The sequence below is a fragment of the Python bivittatus genome, unplaced genomic scaffold (genome assembly GCF_059951505.1).
Source record: "Python bivittatus isolate LINGU-HERP-01145 unplaced genomic scaffold, Pbiv_v1 ctg000840_np1212, whole genome shotgun sequence".
NCBI lineage: Eukaryota > Metazoa > Chordata > Lepidosauria > Squamata > Pythonidae > Python > Python bivittatus.
The window spans coordinates 24,415,133-24,435,203 of NW_028277113.1; the positions used below are offsets into that span (position 1 = coordinate 24,415,133).

The 20,071-nt window shown below is 37.4% G+C and overlaps 1 protein-coding gene across 1 annotated transcript in view; it reads right to left on the bottom strand.

The window, feature by feature from the left end:
• ZNF407 (zinc finger protein 407) overlaps window positions 1-20,071 on the bottom strand; it is a 388,214-nt gene that overhangs the window by 96,328 nt on the left and 271,815 nt on the right. The gene's annotated exons all lie outside the window — the stretch shown is intronic.

Genomic DNA, 20,071 nt, shown 5'->3' on the forward strand with positions numbered 1-20,071 from the left:
GAACCTGGTGCAATAATGTGGCAGGAATATTATGCTGTCACTGCAGGTAAATAGACCACAGAAATAGTATGCAAAACCATATCCAGAATTCATAAAAAACTGATTGTATGCTGCATTTTTTATTACGATTCTGCCAGAAACAGCAGAAGAAAGAGAGGGTTTGCAGTGACGAACATGAAACAAAGGGCACAGTGGCACTATACAATACTTTGGAAAAATGGTACAAGGCGCAAGGCCTTCTGTCTGTGGCACGGCCCAAAACTATTTCATCAGTAAGTTCAACAGGCTGATGAAGGTATTAGGAACAGTCCTATTTTCTTGCTCTCTTGCTCAGCACTTACTGAAGTATGCACCTTCTCTTTGTTTCAGACATATGAGGCTTGCACCTATGGGTTATTGTGTAGTTAGATGCATACCCCAGACATTCAGTATATAGCAAATATATTTCTGTTCACAAAGTGTATCTCAAAGCAAATGCATTATGTTCTGTTAAAGCCACTTGGTGAACTTGTACACACATAAAATTTCTGAATTATAGTTTTTTTGGTTTTACAGTACAAAATAAAAAGTGGTCTTGTCTATTTAGGTTCTGGCTACATGGTCTGTGGTCTTCAATGTACTCCAGAAAATCTGGTGGGTCCCTCAAGAGAAGTAGTGCATCTTTGTTAGAAGTCAGCTTGTGTTTTTTCTTTGCTGTAAGCGTTTCCTGCGAAGAATCTAAACTTGATTAAACAAATGTTCAAAAAAATTACCGAAGTACTTATAAGGGGAAAAACCAGAAAAAATAAACATAAGAAAAGGCAAGACTTAGGGCAGCGCCCAAAAGTAAGGAGTTTGAGCGTCCTGGACATTTTACATAGGTCTTACTTAAAATTAGAAAATATCTACAAGAAGTCAGTCAGTCAAACATAAATATACTATTCTCTCTGTGGTGACCAAATAAAATTGATAGCAATCTTAGACTATTTTCTACACTTACCTTCTGTCATAGATGTCTGCTATATAGTACAGGTGAAACTCGAAAAATTAGAATATTGTGCAAATTTTCATTTATGTCAGTAAGGCAACTCAAAAGGTGAAACCAATATATGAGATAGACGCATTACATGCAAAGCGAGGTATGTCAAGCCTTACTTTGGTATAATTGTGATGATTATGGCATACAGCTTATGAAAACCCCAAATTCACAATCTCAGAAAATTAGAATATTACATGACATCAATAACACAAGGATTGGAAATAAAACAATATCGGACCTCTGCAAAGTATAAGCATGCATATGTACTCAGTACTTGGTTTGGGCCCCTTTTGCAGCAATGACTGCCACAATGTGGTGTGGCATGGATGCTATCAGCTTGTGGCACTGCTGAGGTGTTATGGAAGACCAGGATGCTTCAATAGCGGCCTTCAGCTCCGCTGCATTGTTCGGTCTCATGTCCCTCATCTTTCTCTTGGCAATGCCCCATAGATTCTCTATGGGGTTCAGGTCAGGCGAGTTTGCTGGCCAATCAAGCACAGTAATCCCATGGTCATTGAACCAGGTTTTGGTACTTTTGGCAGTGTGGGCAGGTGCCAAGTCCTGCTGGAAAATGAAGTCAGCATCCCCATAAAGCTCGTCTGCGGAAGGAAGCATGAAGTACTGCAGAATCTCCTGGTAGATGGCTGCGTTGACCCTGGACTTAATGAAGCACAGTGGACATGGCTCCCCAAATCAACACAGACTGTGGAAACTTCACACCGGACTTCAAGCATCGTGCATTGTGTGCCTCTCCATTCTTCCTCCAGACTCTGGGTCCTTGGTTCCCAAATGAGATGCAAAAGTTGCTCTCATCAGAAAAGAGGACTTTGGACCACTGGGCAACAGACCAATTCTTTTTTTCTGTAGCCCAGGTAAGACGCTTCTGACGTTGTTTGTTGTTCAGGAGCGGCTTGACAAAAGGAATACGACATTTGAAGCCCATGTCCAGGATCCGTCTGTGTGTGGTGGCTCTTGATGCACTAACTCCAGCCTCAGTCCACTCCTTGTAAAAGTCCCCAACACTTTTGAATGGCCTTTTCCTGACAATCCTCTCCAGGCTGCGGTCATCCCTGCTGCTTGTGCACCTTTTTCTACCACACTTTTCCCTTCCACATAACCTTCTATTGATGTGCTTTGATACAGCACTTTGGGAACATCCAACTTCTTTTGCAATTACCTTTTGGGGCTTTCCCTCCTTATGGAGGGTGTCAATGATGGTTTTCTGCACAACTGTCAGGTCAGCAGTCTTTCCCATGCTTGTGATTCCTACTGAACCAGCCTGAGAGACCATTTAAAGGCTCAGGAACCCTTTGCAGGTGTTATGGATTCATTAGCTGATTAGAGTGGGACACTTTGAGCCTGGAATATTGAACCTTTTCACACTATTCTAATTTTCTGAGATTGTGAATTTGGGGTTTTCATAAGCTGTACGCCATAATCATCACAATTATACCAAAGTAAGGCTTGACATATCTCGCTTTGCATGTAATGCGTCTATCTCATATATTGGTTTCACCTTTTGAGTTGCCTTACTGACATAAATGAACATTTGCACGATATTCTAATTTTTCGAGTTTCACCTGTATATGGTAAAGGATTTTCAAAAAATATATCTACCATCTTTATTATAATTAATAATGGATCCAAATAGAATTTCACATATGCTATTGAACCAAGAATCCCCAGTAAATTTATTGTGTTATAATAGCTTATTTTAGTACTGAGATCTAACTAGACATAATTAAAAGTATCAACTGGATTATGTTTCCTTTCTCAGTGCAACAATGTCTGTCCTTGTGCCATCCAGGCCAAAAACTAGACTGAAAAGGGTCTAGATAACCTTTTTCCTCTAAGAACACTATCACTCTCTCAACCTGATTAGCTATTTTCTTTTTTTTTTTTTAATGGCCTGGTAGCTATTAAAATCAGTTGGTTCTAAAGATGACTTCTTAAACTGGGGCCTCATTTGACTCTTTTAAGATAGCAGGGAAGGCCACATGCCAAAGATAGGTATCAGTAATTATCAGAAATCATAGGCAGAATGAAATCCTTAGAGGTCTTTATAAACCAAATCAGGAAGGCATCTAACAGAGAAACAGTGGCATGAAGAGATCCAAGAAACTTATTCACTTCCTCAAGAGATAAGCAACCAAGGTCAAATGTTATAATGCAGTACACATTGGACACCCTAAGTATAGTGACATGAAGCCTGCCTTAGAGCTGCAAAGTGTTCACAAAAACATTATAGTAAAGTACTAGCAGAGATCATGAAAGGCCATGTCATCTGCCCAACAGCCCAGAAGAGTTCCACTGACCAGGTCTGTGTTGATGCAATCAGACAGGAAATCCATTTCTTTGCCTCCTAGATCACCATGGCATAGGTTATATAATGCTGCCTCCACCAGATCCTGATTCAATCCTAGATCTGGACCACAGTTACTCAAATTGCCTGCCCTCTTGCTATACTATTTTATACTGTTTGGTGTTCCAGCAGGCTCCAATAGGCACCCTGGGATAAGGTCAGGCAGAAATCACCATTACAAGTTCCATGCAGATTTTGTTCTATATCTCAAACAGATGGTTGCTAGAAAACCAGGTAAGTTTGAGAAAATACCTCTAGAGCTTCCTGAAATCTAAGCAGAACCATCACCCTCTGGGGCAGATCAGCCTGATTTGATCCCTGACTCTGCAGAGGACAGCATGCTATAATACCTCAATCTCCCCCTACTAGTGATTCATCCATGACAAGGATATAGAGATAATTTTCTTTGCCTTGTCCTGCTTGGTCTGTATGTTAAACACCAGGTGAACTTCTTGAACTTTCATAAGATCATGGATACTAGCGGTTTATGTTTTTACTGTTTTTATTTACTTACTTTTATAATGATGCATGTCATTATCTTTAATTTCTTTCCTTCAGTAAATGTATACTTTGGCCCTTTAAGAAATTATTTCTCTTATGTGCTGAGACTGCTCTGAAATGTTTATTGTGTTTATACAGTTGTGCCTAAAGGAAGGTTAGTGACTAGATTTTCCCATTTCTCCCACAAAGCATTGTATCTTGTACCTTTAGATATGGGTGTTTGGGGTGGGGGTGGGGTGAAAATGTGCATTACAATGTTTTGATGTAAACTGTACTTCTTTTGTAATTGCATCATAACATCACACATAAGTTTCTAAAGGTTGGTACCTAAGTTCACTACAGATACCCATGGTCTTGAAAACCCTCCAGGATCAGAAAAAAGGAACTTGTGTGCCTTATTTTAAGAGAATCAGAGGATAAGCACTAATTGTTTATGATACACCTGAAATGTTAGAACTGGTATTCATTTTGAGCAATTAATCAGAAGTTCTCCTGTTTTTTCATAAAGAATTACCAGCATTCTTGTAGAGGCAGAGGAAAACAAGGATATTATAAAGGTTAAGACTATACACTTAAGAAGGATTCAGACAAACTGGAACAGGATCAGGAACTGGCAACAACAATGAGCAAGAAACTGAAACTGAAACATTACTTTTATAATGATGCATGTCTTTATCTTTAATTTCTTTCCTTCAGTAAATGTATAGTGAGTATACACTATATATGTATATGTATAGGCTTGAGTGAATTGGGAATCTTTTGCCCTAAAAAGATTGATGATGGATATGATTGCACTTTTCAAATACCTGAAAGGATGTCACATGGAAAACCAACCCTTTATCAACCCAAAAGTTCAGGCCATGTAACAATGGATTGAAGTTATAGTAAGGCACATTCTGAGTAAATGTAACAAAATCTTTCTAAACAGTAAGAGCAGTATGCTAGTAGAGCCAATTACCCAGAGAGGTGGTGGGTTTCCCTTCTTTTGATGTGTTCAAGCAGACACTGGACAGCTATTTGCCTGGGATGCTTTAATTTGGATTCCTCTCCTGAGCAGGGGGTTGGACTTGATGGCATAAATGGCCCCTTCCAACTCTATGATTCTTTGATTTGTAGACAGCCTAAATATCAGCTTGCATTACAAATGCCATGCAATCAGAAATAGCTGCACATTTTCCCTGTGCAAGAATCAACGGCAGTAACAGGTACTGAAACCAAGCCTCCATTTAAAAAAAAAAAAAAAAGCACCTAGAAACATTGGCATTCATCTACTTCCACCTCTCCTGACATCTCAATGTTTCATAAGGAAAATATGGTTGGAATTAATATTGACAGTATTGGAGTTATGAGCTAGTGCACTGTAGTAACAATAGTTTCAGCTTTTTCACGTTTGTAGCTTTGCAAGAATTTTTTATGATCTATTTGTTATGACATGCAGTATGCGTGACAGATGTCCAATGCTGGCTGTTATAAAGTAGCAAAAGCCTGTAGGATAGGAGCAGGAACTGTGCATCAGTACTTGAGAAAACTGTTCAGTTAATGAAAAAAACTGATGGGGTGCATGTCCAAATGGCAGCTTGGAACAAGACATATGTAAATTCACTCTTTCAGCACGTTGGTTTCCCAAGTGTAAAACAAACAAATTTTCATTATAAATATGAACATTTAAGTAGTTAACTGTTCTGTACTAGCAGGCTAAATAAGAGAACAAATACTTTTGTAGAGATTAGATAAAGGAAAAGCTGAAGAAACTGACCTTTGCTACCATCCCCTCAAAATGTAAATTGCAAACACATCAAATTCAAAGCTTTGTCTATGTAAGAGTGGAAGGGATTAGGAGTTCTAAAATAATTCTAAAAATAAGCTGCATTTGTTTACTATATAAATTTAGAATAAATTATAAGTATTTGTGATTTTAATACCACACTGGACTATCCAATGGTGTCATATTTCATTACCTCTAAATTTTTACTACTTCCAGAAAACCAAGAGTGGGATCCAATACTTATTAGATTTTGGTTGCACAACCCACTAGGCAGTGAAATCTGTGAAGTAAGGTTGTACCCTTGCCCCTTTTGTTTAACATTTATTATAAATTTCCAGGTCAAATGTCTAGAAGAGTTAGGCCCCAGTGATGGCAGACAAACAACTATTATATCAACTTTATTCAGAGAATGCTGCAACCCTGTTGCTGACCCAGCTTGGTCTCAGGAGAATGCTTAGGTTCTGGTCCAGTACTGAAAGGAGACACAGTTGGTAATGAATCATAAGAAAACTAGTTTTCTAGCAATATCAACATTAATATTCAGCAAATAGATAATCAAATAATTGAGAAGGTAAATGATTGAGATACATAGGAGAAATGTTCCACTTCAAAAGAAGCAATAAAGCTCAAGCTATTAATGCCTCCTCCATGGGCCATGAGAGCACATTGCTGCTTTAAGACTTCATCAGAGATGGGAATATTCCTCTGGCTGGCTGGGCACAGTGGCCCAGCTCAGCACTGAGACAGCATATAAAACATGCTGCATATATTCAGTTTCTCTTGGTACAACATTCTGTACAACTCAAGGAAGCATACCTAAATGCTGCATTAAATACTATCTTTAATTGATATAAGTATCTTATAAAGTATGGGTAACTTATTTTTGCTCTTAGATTTATTTCTAAACAATTTATATTTGCACTGACCTGGAAACCAAAGGTAAAGTAAGGTAAAATTTGAAATTTGCATTTCTGTGAACTCTGTGATGATGAGAAGGGCTCTTGTTGATCTGTCTTTCAGCATGATAACCTTCCGAATACTTAATAGGACTGGAGAAAAATTGGAGTCAGGGAAGATGCCTGACTGAAGATTGAATTCAAAAAAGGGCCAGATCAGGTTGCAGGGGTGGGAAAAAGATACAAAAAATTATCCCAAGGCTTCGTAATGGGAGACACAGTTGAGCAGGGGCTTGGAATGTTGGTGACTGTTCTGCTTTAAGACCCCTCCCTATCTCTCTTGGTCATGTGACTCATACGCAGGCTGCCCCATACTTGTTAGTGTACACATAGACATGAACATACGGTTATTGCTGATAAAGGGGTTAGAAAATATTCCCCAAAACATGTTCTGCCTTGGCTCAAATGTATTTAAGGTATTATCATGATTCTAACACTAAAATGGTCTTATTTAGGCTCTAAAGACATTAATGAAAAACTGGTCCAGAAAAGAAGAGTTAGTGGTCTCTGAGGATTAAAATAACTCCCCCCCTCCAAGATGAGAGTTCCTGAATAAAATACATAAGGATGACAATAAGGTAATAACATTATTATCTAATAAATCAGAACATAATTTTTTACAGATCAAAATTAAGTCATGTAAAAAGGATTGGGGATTGGGGTCATGTAAAAAGGATTCTGCAGTTAGAAATGAATATTTGTACTTTATTTAGTAGATCTAACTAGTAGATCTAAATTATTTTTTAAGGCTCTGATAAAATCACAAAATCAGGCTCTGATAAAATCACAAAATCAGAAGCCTATAGAATGAATCTCAACAAATCATCTTCCACAGAGTGAACAGAACAAGTAATTGAATATTTTAAATTAAATTAAATTAAGTAAGTCCCCTGGAGTGATGATATTATTGCAACTGTTTATATATATATAAAAAATCAGAACTAATTGTCCATTATTTATATTCTGTTTAATTCTGCACTGCAGGATAATCACATTCCTGATTCATGGCATCAAATCTGGTTAGTTATGATCCCAAAGCCTAGCAGACAAAGAGTTAGTTGAATCCCACTGACCCACTGCACTTTTAAATTAAGAGGAAAAGATTTTTATACCTTGCTTGGCCAAGAGACTAAGTAAATTCACTGCAACTTCTATTAATTGGGATCAATCTGGATTCATTAAAGATAAACAAATAGCAGATCCTATTAGAAAAACTGTATTTTTTTTCTTTTTTCTTTTCTTTTTTTGGTAGAAAAAGCCCTAAAGTCTTATTGTTTAATTTAACCCTAAATATTTTACTTAAAAAAAAAAAAAGACTAAAATGGTCTAATCAGTCTAAATGGGTTTATACAGCTACTTAAAATATTTCAAAATTGTTGTGAAATGTTCACAGTAGATATCAGACCTATTTATTATTTAAAATTTTATTGGCCCTGGGTTGGGGATTAATTTAGGAACTCTTTTATTACATTTTGTTTCCTGTCAAATATTTTACATTATAGCTATATCAATGGCAGGCCTTTTTAAATGATCAAAATAGAATTAAATGATTTTTTTCTATCATTTCAGAAATGTACAAAATATGCTCAATAATTTAAATATATAGCTGGAACTTATGAAAGGCCCTAGATTGTGCACACTGTAATGAGATGAAAAGAGACTCCTAACTTTGTTGGAACCAGAAAGGAAAGTAACACACCCTTTAGGCTACCTGTCAATCTTACACGCAGATGGTACTTTTTTCAACGGGCCTTTTATGTCAGTTCCTTCAGCTGCTCTTCAAACAGACATAGTTCCCTAGAGGGAAACTCCTGTTGATCTGCTGCTGGTCGAGTATCCAAAGCAAGCAGTACTGCCTCTATCACCTCTACTCTGAATGATTGTTTCCTATAACTGTTGTACTGCTTTCCCCATCTTGTGCAGTCAAAGGGAGGGGGAAAAAAACCAAAATAAAAACAAAACCCAAATCTCTTCTCTCTGCCTCCTTTGTTTCATTTCACCTGCTCAGATTCATTTTCTGGAAGTAAAATTTGATTCACCCAAGATGTAATGCAATCTCTTTATTTATTGTGATAGGTGAACTTCACATAAATAAAGTTTGAAAAAAATATACAACCAAAATGTGCTGTTTTTCCTCATCACTGATGTAAATTGACTTTGGAGTAGAAAATAAATATCAGACTCTGTTATCTCATGACATCATGATAAGAACTATTCTCGTTCTGTTTCTAAATGTATGTAACTCTACCGCTTTCCAAGCTTGCAGAAAATAAATAACCAAGGATGTTTTCTGCATACTCAGAAAAGTCTGTCAGCCTTCTAAATACTTCCCTTGAAAATAGCATAGTTCCACCATAATTTCCTAGAATGTGGCAGATCTCTCCTCCTCAGATCTCTTGTGCTTGCTGCCATTTTTAAATCTGGGACAGCACAGAAGCCATGAACACAAATTCATGGGTCTCTTGTGAGGGTAGCACAACTTTCCTTTAGGACCAAAGTACCCTGGGTCATAGAATAATAGAAAAGTACTTTTGTTGTTAGGGGAATGGTACATAACATTAAGAAGCATCTGTAACAACTGTATGATTTTACCCATAATTTCTTCTGAATTAAAACACCACACATTAATTATGGTTAATTCTTGCCTGAGATATCAGCCACAGAAGCTATGAAATAGGAAAGGATGGGGCATGTATTAGTGGACATATCCTAACCTCTTCAGCCAGCTTTGTTCTTGGTGCTAGGAAAGGCAGGGACTTACAGTTAGTCAACACTGCAGCATACTAGTTTAGGGAAGGACCAAAGAAAACAAATAGAGCAAACAGCAGAAAAAGATATTTTGAAGGTCAAGCTGCTTTAAACCCTCAATTAATTAATTAATTAATTATTAAAAAGGGGGAATTCTATTTCTGTTTTCAGAACTTCATATACTGTACTGTACAAGTCACTAACTATGATGCCCATCTTGAATTTTCTTTCAAAAATGTAAGCTAACCAACAAAGACATCAAATATAACAGTAATTAGTAGAATATGTCTTGATATCAGTGTTACAGCATGCTGGGGAATTCTGGGAGTTGAAGTGCATACATCTTAAAGTTGCCAAGTTTGAAAAACACTGTTTTAGAGCATTAGAAAGAGATATGCAATGGGAATACAATTTGTTTTCCTCTTGAGATTTGTGGATTCTTATGCATAGTTTCATTTCAGATCAATTATACCAAGCTGGTGAAACAAAATCTGAAAAATATTTACTAATGGAAAAAATAACTATTTCAGTAATACTCTAGAACATATGACAGAGTTTTCATAGAGATGAGGGAAATGTATCAGATTAAAAGCACTGTAGATACAACTCACAGATAGAATCAAAATCAGGAATCTGAGAGCAGGCAGGCAGGGAAGCAAAAATGACTGAAAAAAAGTAAGGACAGGTAGGAAACTCAAAAGGGTAAGAAATAATTTGACAATCCATGCACTAAAGCTGGGCAGCATTATGGATCAGAATGCAAAAAGATGCTTCAAAGCACTTGGAAGCATGAACTTAGCACCTGTCTGCAACTCCTTTACCCAAATGTGATTTTTCCTGGGAACTTGTGATAGCTATGGAGGACAGCCGTGTGATCTCAGGAACAGGTTTGGTTGCTTTAAAAGAATTTCAGACAGGAGATACATTGAAAAACCATGTGCTCCAATGCACTTTCTTGCCTTCTAATCTGAAGTGCTGCACACCCTACCATGCACTTTGCTACGCACAATGCAATTGTTCAGCAATAGGCAAACCTGCTGAGCTCACTATGAACACCGTTTTGAACTGGGTAAATCACTGCACCCCAACTGGCATGGAAAAGACCAAAATGCTCCTCCATTTGCTCTTTATTTCCAAGGCCTTGCCTGGTGATAGCTCCACTTTAGCAGCAGCAAAACGAAACACAGGTCTGGAAGGCCTGAAAGACTTATTCCTTTCTCTCTTCTGAAATGTTAATAACCCAGCTTCTGGAATTCTGAGAGATGTAAGTTATAGAAACTTTACCACCTTAGCTCCCTGATGCTCAAGAGGAAAGTCTCTCAGGCTTTTTGCTCTCAGTTTCTGCTGGGCCATCCTGCACCTACCTGATCCGGTAAGAAGAAAGGGGGCTGCAAGGAGAGCCTAGTGTGTTGTTTATAGCACACATTATCTGAACTGGAGACAAACTGTAGGGGAACTGCCTCTTAGGGCAAATTCTGCTGCATTTCTGGCCTGAGAGAAGCCTTGCCTGCCATTTCCTTTTTGCAGGAACAGCTGCAATGCTTTCCATAAAAATGGTGATACCTCAGGGCAGTGTATTGATATAAAATATGGTATGAAACTGGCCTAATAAATCAGGAGGTTGCAGTCTTTTTTAGGCTGAAGACAAGCCATGGGCTACAGCCCCCAGAGTGGGTGAAACTGGGGCAAAGAAATAGACAAGAGTTAGTATAAAAATTAATTTAATGCAAGCTAAGTTACATTTAAGTAACATTAAATGTAAGTAATTAAGCACAGCTGAAATGCTTACCCTATGATTATTTAATATTTGCCCCCTTCTATTACCTTAAGAACAGAGTTTGGTGTCAACTTCTGAAAACACTCTGGAGTCTACACTTAGGGTTTGTGGTGGTGCATAGTTTCAGCATTCTCATGACAAATAAAAGCAGTTAGGAAGGGGAGAAAAAACCCTTGTCCACTGCTTTTTGGTTACTATCCAAAAGCAAACCAATCTCAGACAGGTCATTATTATCCTGGACAGCCAGCAACTTTTTTTCAGCAGTGGGTAGGTCAGAAGAAAGATTTCAGTTATTTTCAGGTGTGAATCTTTGAGGACTGTCTAGGAAAGGATGAGAAATTAGATCTTATTGGACAAAAGAACAAGAAAGAGAGACTATCCTAATTCTCTAATCCAGCAGTATTGGTTTCATCATATTTAATCTCTCACAAAGCATTAATATATAGCAAAGAAAAGAGAAGTAAAATATTAAATGAGATTTCAAAGCATAATTTTTCACTTTTACTCTTTGAAATATTTGCCCTTCCTTTTATTACAGGCTCCTTCTCTCGCCTTTGTCTTTGGCCAGATATATTCCAAGTTGACTGGCATAACAAATCCACCTACAATAATTGTGTCCTAGAGATTTCTACTTACAGGTCTGTAAATGTTCTACAAGTCCAAAAGCTATTCTGTCCCTTCTGGAGAGGGACAGAGAGAGAAAAACTTACAAACGAACATGAATAGAACAGAAGCACTGAATAGCAGAGACAGAGACTACTGAATTTATTTAATACTCCCTCTCTGTTTCGCAAAAATGGCCTGGGTAATCTTTTGAAAAATAATAACTGGGTTCATTTCAGAGTCTGCACAATGCTCCTCTTTGTCCCTTGTAAGTCTCTCAAATGTCTTATTTTAAAGGAATATATAGTACTCCCGGAAGACATTTTCCCATTTCTATTCTCTTCAACTCCTGTGAGCCCTTGTTCTGTGTGATAAGGCAATCTCCTTCGGGATCTGAGCTGTGTAGTTTCGCACCACGAGTGACAAGGACTCGACTTGAATAACTGCTGTGCGCAGGTTGTAATTATGTCAGCTGGAGTGTTGAACAAGGGGACTGATTAATGGGAACCCCAGCCCAGGCACCGTCCCTATCAAGCCCTTCGTGCAGGCCAAGCAAGTGGGGATGGGTTAAAGCAGAAAGACAAAACATGCTGTATTGTCCATGATAGATGAATTGCTCCAACAGTCTTCAGGCAGATGTTCCAGGACAGTATAATATACAATTACTCTGCCTTATCACCTTCCAAGGGACAATAAAGCTTCCTCCTTCTATAGCTCATGTGAGTGAAGGCAAAATTAGTTTTACTTTTACAACACTGACTCACTTATCATGTTGCCTTGATTGTGCTTTTACAGCTAAAGAAAACATATATTCCACTTTTAAACTAAAAAAAGATCCTTTTAATACAGAAACCAGACAACTCCTTTGAAACTATTTTGCCTCACAGCAGTAGAATTCTGTGGTTCTAAAGGATACATGACTATCATCAAAAGGATAGATCTGTTAACATGCTATTTCACAAAATCTAAATTATATTTTGTTAACCTGAATTAGCAACCCAACACTGTACTTGGGCTCATAAATGGTGTTTAGAATCCCTCACTGAAAAGGGTTGCATCTGCTAAGCACATTTATTGCTGCATTAAATGATCTTGAAACTTCTAAGAACTACTTAAATAGAAGAAACAGACAAACATATAGACAGACAGACAGAATAGCTTTTCATATCTAAAGTGCTTTAAAAGAAACATGAATCCTATAACTTGAAATAGTTCTCCCAAACTAAAAAATGCTTTAAGATAGATTTGAGCCAAAATGCCCTTTGAAACTCACCCCCAAGGTATGTGAAGAAATTTTCTAACAATTTCTCAAGGGCAGGATGCTCCCCTAGCACTGACAGTTCCATACTACAGAAGAAGTCTCATGGGAAGAGTTTCATCATGATGACTTCCCTTGGGATTTCATTGAAAAGTGGAAGCCAGGGAGACTGTAAACTGCTATAGAGATAATTGCACAATAACAGACTACATTCACAGCCTTTCCCTGTGTTACCCTTCCTGAGTATGTGCAAGACCACAAGTAGGAACCTCTGAAACCCCTTTCATCAAATTAAATGAATACTGGTAGGGTTTTTTTTTCCTCCAAACATAGCTTAGAAGAAGTTATAATCATAGTAAGATACAATCCTTAGGACTGGATGTTTATCTAACAATAGACATTTGGACACAGAGAAGATCACATTTTCCAATATTTCGGAATGGAAAAATAAAAAAGGGCACATACTGGGATTAAATAGCCACTAGTCCTACTACTGAATCCTGCTTCATTAAAATCAAAGAGTATGTTGGTGGAAAGTTATTCTGTAAACTCTGAGTATCTATGTGATTGCTGGTCGGTCTGAATTAGATATGAAAGTTGATGAGTAGTGGCACAGTTCAGATTTTATCTATACATTACAAGATCCTGAAACTAAGTGTGAGCATCCATACCTAGAAGTTTATCTGTAATTCATATTAATATGATTTCTTTCTTAATTTAACTTTTGATCTCTTACTTTACAGTTATTCATCATACCATGCATGCTAAATGAAAGAGGGGTAATCACGAGATCTCCTATGTTAACTTAATAAAGGTTTGGCTGTCTGTAACAGCAATCTTCAGTGGACACTGATGATCATTCAGCAGACATACACTTATTGGTGTTGTCACATGTCATCTCACAATATGTATCAGGAAAAGTCCCTCCATATGCAGTTGAAGTGACCGCTAATTTCCCAATGAGCTGAATTATGAATTATCACAGGAGTTGGTACAGGAGCATGTACTTCCCCTAAATGGAAGTTGAAGACTTGCCCTGAATTGTCAAAATAAAGGTTTTCTACTCCTGCCCATAATGATCTGGAACAGGAAGATAACAATGAATTTAAAAAAAAAAATTACAGGAAACCCAAACCTCCATGAAAGGGAAATACCTTTCTGTAAATAAAAACTGTTGATACAGAGCAATGACAACATAAATCATAAATTTCTCAGTGAGCCTACCAAAGTAAACAGTAATATTTCTGTTCTTATACTGAGTTTCTATGCCATTAGAATGATAAAATCTCAGATTCTTGGTAGATGAGCAGAGTTATGGTGAGATGACATGAAGTAATCTTGAGATAATTTCCCACACTTACAATAAATTAGTCCATATGTTGTAACTACCATGACACTATGACAGAGAAACATGTACAAGGACCCACAAATATTGTATAAAGAAGTAGCTTTCTAGTGTTGATTTGTACGGTGATTTGTGCTTCAAATACAGGAAACACAGTTTGTATCTGCTAATGACAAGAATCAGATGTTATTTTCTTGATTCAACTACTCTGATTCAACACTAGAGATAAGGAACCCTAAGGAGCAAAGAAATGACAAAAGAAAGAATACCAATGAGGTGAGCTTTTTTAGATGCACTTCAAAGTAAAGCAATTATAATAATGAAGAATAATGTTATACGTTCACTTACCAAATCTATACAAATCTTCTTCTTCTCTCTCTCTCTCACACACACGCACACGAACACACACACAAACTTTCTTCTATCATGCACATATATATGTTTTCTCTCCCCTTCCTTGGCCTACTCATACACAGATGCGTGGGATTTGGGTTTTTTTTTACCAGGATGTCAAGACGACATCAGCAGCCATCCTGGTAGAAAGCCCATTAAATTTGAACTGGCAGCAGCCAAAACCAAGAAGAAATTGATGGAAATTTCAGCTGTTTGCCTTGTCCACTTCCTCCATTCCCAGACCATTCTGCTTTACCAATACATAACTGTTTGGAGACTAGCCAAACCTGCATGAATTCTTACTGCTCCAAGTCTTACGCAAAGAAAGACTGAGAAACTAGGGCTACTATATTAAAAAATCCAGAAGACCACAGCTAACAAAGAGATACAGAACCCTATAACTCTTTCCTGCCATATAACAGTTATTCACATTAAACAGTGTCATCTACTGGGATCCAGGAAGCGTGCCTTCTCTGTTGCGATGCCTCCATTCTGGAATGAGATCCCCCTGAGATCCCAATGGCTCCTACCATGATGGAGTTCCAGAAGACCTTAAAGACCTGACTGTTTCCTTGTTGGATGTGTCCAACATATGTTATATATGTCTGAATAATAATAATAATAATAATAATAAATTATTATTATTATTATTATTATTATTATTATTAAATTTATATGCCACCCAACTCCCAGCAACTCTGAGTGATTAGGTTTAGGGTTCTGGCGCCTTGTTTGTTTATTCTATTGTACTTTTACCTTATTGTATTTTATTTTGTTTCCTTATATTGTGAGCCGCACAGAATCAGGTTGGAGTTGGGCAATGCCAAGATCGAATCAAATAAATAAATAAATATTTTTGCATCTCAGGTGTGGTAACTGTCCTGGATAGGAGAGAAGCACAGCAGATAAAAAGGCAGACAAAAGGTAAATACACCAGGTGACAGATGGAATGAATGGATGGAAGGCAAACCTAAAAAAATCTGGATTGATCAGTATGATTTCAGTGCCTGTACATCGTAATCATCGTTCATTTGAACTGCCCCAATGACTCCTATATCCAAAAACCTACTTTGCTAAGCTTTCCCATATCTATCACTACCAGGTTCTAGCCTCTGCTCCACATTCTTATGATTTCAGAATCATGCAACAGTGCTTACATAAGCTGAACAATAAGGCATACGTTTTAAAATAATAATAATAATAAAAAATTAAAAGCACAGCATTATTAATTGGCTTCTTCTGATAATTCTGAGATCTGAAAGCTGATCAGGAATGTAGTTTGCCAGCTGGAAGAACCAAACATGAACTCCATCATCCAAACATCCAAAGTTGATTATACTTGCCTCTTCCTACATTTCTATCCATCACCCCAAATTCAAATTTTAAAAGACAATCTTCACTGCACTAGTACGTCAGAGAAGATTTAGCCCTAAAGCAGTCAGGGGGAAAAAATGATGTTTTAAAATATTTTTAAAGCTAGTTTTCAAAATGGTAATGATGAGAACGATAGTATATCTAATTGCCATGAGTCCTTTGTTGATTCAGCAAATTCAAGTAATTGGTAAATAAATAAGATGCAACAAGATAACTTGGGGAAAGCCCCAAGTCAACAGCCCGTCACCGTTAAATGTTTAGTGATGCCTAAAAGAAATGAAAGAATGTAGAGACACTTTATTTTAAGACGTTCCTGGTGGTATAATTTTATTCAGCCCAACTCACCTCACAGGGTTGTTGTTCTGGGAAAAATATGAGGGAGAAGTATTAGGTATGTTAGCTGCCTTGAACTGACCAAATATAAACAAGGTGGGATAAAAATATCATCATCATCATCCCAAAACATCTGGAGCACCACTTGAAGACCATCAGCATTGACAAAATCACCATCGGTCAATTGCAAAAGGCAGCTTTACTTGGAACAGCTTATATCTTGCATCAATACCTTTAACACCATCAAACAACATCTGCCTATCCCAGGTTCTTGGGAAGGATTCGATAGGTGGATAAAAATGCCAAATCTAGGCTAAATATCTGGCTGACTGTGCGACCAGCCATATAATAATAATATCAATATGATTTTCAAGCAGTTCATAGGTTTATTTAAATTCTAAAATCTTAAATTATTTACACACACACACACATATCCATACAAAGAAAAGTTTTCTGGTGCTGCAAACTGTGAAACTTTCAAAACATCTAAAAAGTGATATTGCTGCTGAAGAAAAAATAACAATATAATACAGTTGTAGAATACTGGCTGTCCAACTGTACAGCTGTGAAGAGCAAACTGAGACTAAAGGCTGGACTTGGAACTAAATAATCTGCCTGGAGAAAAAAAAATACACAGCTGGGAGATTCTCTGTGGTAAGTCACAGTTCATTTTCTGGTACTTCCTGGTACTATAGTGAATTAACATCTCTAGGTTTTGATAGCAAAAGATTACTTCCTCTGAGGGTTTCCACTCAGCTGCAGGACTTCTAGCTTTGTGTTATGTCCATGTGCTCATGGCAGAGAAAGGCTACAGAGAGCCAATATTAGCTGCTGGGAAAAGTTTTCTTCACAGTAACAATGACAAGTCACTGGCTAGCAGCTAAGCAAGGAGATGCCGAGACTAGAAAAATAGGCTATCTCCTAACCCTCTCCTCAGATCATGTCCATAGCTTTCCTGACCCTTCAGCATAAACTTCAAAGTACTTTTATAGTTCATATTAAGTAAAATCAGCCATATACCAAGTAATAACTATCCAGAGTATTAATGCAACTACATTTGTCAAATTGGCTGCTTTTTATACTTTGTGACTAGAGGAAAATAATTTTATAACATATCTTTTCTTCCAGTCAGAAATCCAGGGAGGCCATGGAATAGAAAAATGCTGCTCATTAATTTTGGACAGGATGTAACATCTGGGACTGCAAAAAGCTGGATGACCACTAGATGGCAGCAAAAAGATACAGAGAATTCTAATGCTTTTCTGCCATCTGGTGATCATCCAGATTTTTGTCAACCTTTATACCTTTATACTGTTTCTTGCAACCTACTTTTTGATAAGATAACTCTCTTAGTATTATTTCTTTCTGCCAGGCTATCAGATCTTTCCTGATTGCCTATTACACTAAATCAGGGTAGGCAATGTGGTGTTCCTGATACCTGCTAGATCTACTGTGTCTGAATTTAGGCCAAGATTCTTAATGTGGTAGGTAGATAGGTTGGTAGGTAGGTAGGTGATATACTTCAAAGAAAAGCAACCATTTTAGATGATTTAGATGATGCCCATGAAGGCTCCGTAAGGTTTGATAGTTTCCACTATGGAAACTATTGTGTAAACAAGCAAATCCCCAGGGTGGTGATTTTATAAGCGTGCCCACAATATGCTCTCAGCTGTTACCTATCACGGCATTAAGTCCTTTCTTAGTCCACATTACCTTTGGTGCAGCTCTACTTCCTGTTTTCCTGTTCTTACCCTGACAACTTCTGTTCCCCTATTTCTCTCTCACTCAGCTGATTTGCTTTCTATGTTTCAATTGCCAAGCAGATTCAGTTGAAGGAGGATGAGGATGTGCACAGGTTAGGAAATGTTTTAAAGACTGTATCTGTCTGAAAGGAAGATAAACTTGAACTTAAGACAACCTTCCAAAAGAAGAGTGGATGGGCACAGCACTGTCAGTAAGGGTTACCCACTATAGCTAAAACCACTTTTGGAAATTACCCCCCCATTGTCAGCTCTTCAAGGTAGATCAGACTAGGAATCCAATGTCATGTAGGTCAATATTACTTTTATAGTAAAGCTATAGTAACAGAATGTTGTAAGTTTGAATGTGCTTTCCTCCCCCACTTTATCTTCATGAGAACTAGGGAGGGGTTTGTCTGAGACATTTACTTAGCTTATATTCCTGCACCAGACTGAGTCCTCTTTTATCTGACCATTGCCTTGGCAGTGGCTCTTCCTTCTGTACCTCAAGGCCATTCCCTATTCCCTCTATATCTGCTTAGCAATGGTGCGCATATGTAGTATGTGTGTATGTGTATATGTATATATGTGTGTGTGTATGCACACACACACATACAATATATTATAGCACTCTTCCAGAAGCCACTTTCCAAACAGTGGACAGACTTAGGACAAAAAAAAAATTGATTTACTGATTAAAATCAATTACTTGTAAAATGAGATGCAGAAATGGGGTATGTGTATGTGTGAGGGGGTGGGAGACCAGTGGGGATGGGGTAAGGGAAGGGGGTGACTATATAGGTAAAAGAAAGTGGAAAACAAAACTGGTTGGAGTTAAGGTAAAAAGACAGGGAAGGAAATAATGAATACCCTCTTTAGGCATTTCAAAAAGCTTAAATTCACCCAGCAAATGGACAATTAGCAACAGCTAATTGTGAAAGGCAGCTGTGCTTTGCAACAGGAATGTCTGCATCCATTTGCATCTCATGCTCATTCCTTTGATTTCATCACCTTTTCTTATTATCAGCAAATGTAGGACACTTTTCACTCATAGTTCACTAGCAATTACTTTGGGAAAAAATGTTTTCTTATTGGCTAAATTCAATACAGATTTACCTGTAAAGTTTTCAAGGGAAAAAGACATTACAAAAATGCATTCTGAAACATGGATACAATTATTGCAAGTGAATATTTACTCAACCTTCAGGTGATTGCCTCTACTCATGCCCTTTTAGCTGAGGGCTTCTTTACCTATTATTTGAGTAGCTCCTTAAGCTGAAAGGCTTTGTATATCATAATATCAGCATAGTGTTGTTTTTGAGTCTTGGTCAAACAAAATTGTTTTGCACTCTAAGAAAAATGGATCAAAATATTTTCACAAAAATAATGGAGAGGTGAGTCTGAAAAGCTGGAGATATAGATAGGACCTGAAGTGAAAGAAAGGACATGGATGTTTTTAACTGGTCTATGTATAAATCACCTCCTTAAAGCAAAGGGAAGGGAAAATATATCATAAATTGTCTTTACATGTATTCAGTTCTTTATATGTGCTGATTGTAGCATCGGTAGCCCCCTTACCTGACTCAGGAATTTCTTTGGCAGATTGAGTTTGTTTGCTTATTTATTCATTTACTATATTTGCCACCCATCAATCAATATAACATTTAAATGCAGTAAAAAATAAGCTCAGTACGAAGAGTGGTGTCCATACCCTTTATACTGAACCTTTGAACTGAATCCTGAAAATAGTCCAGGAGTCAGTAAATTTGCAATAATATTGGAGAAATGTATTCCCAAAGACAAGTTATAATCAACAATTTGGTGATTATTTTCTGAAGTAACTGGAATGTTTTGCTGTGTTAAATGCAGATGAAGTATGGTTGAAACGAAACAACAATG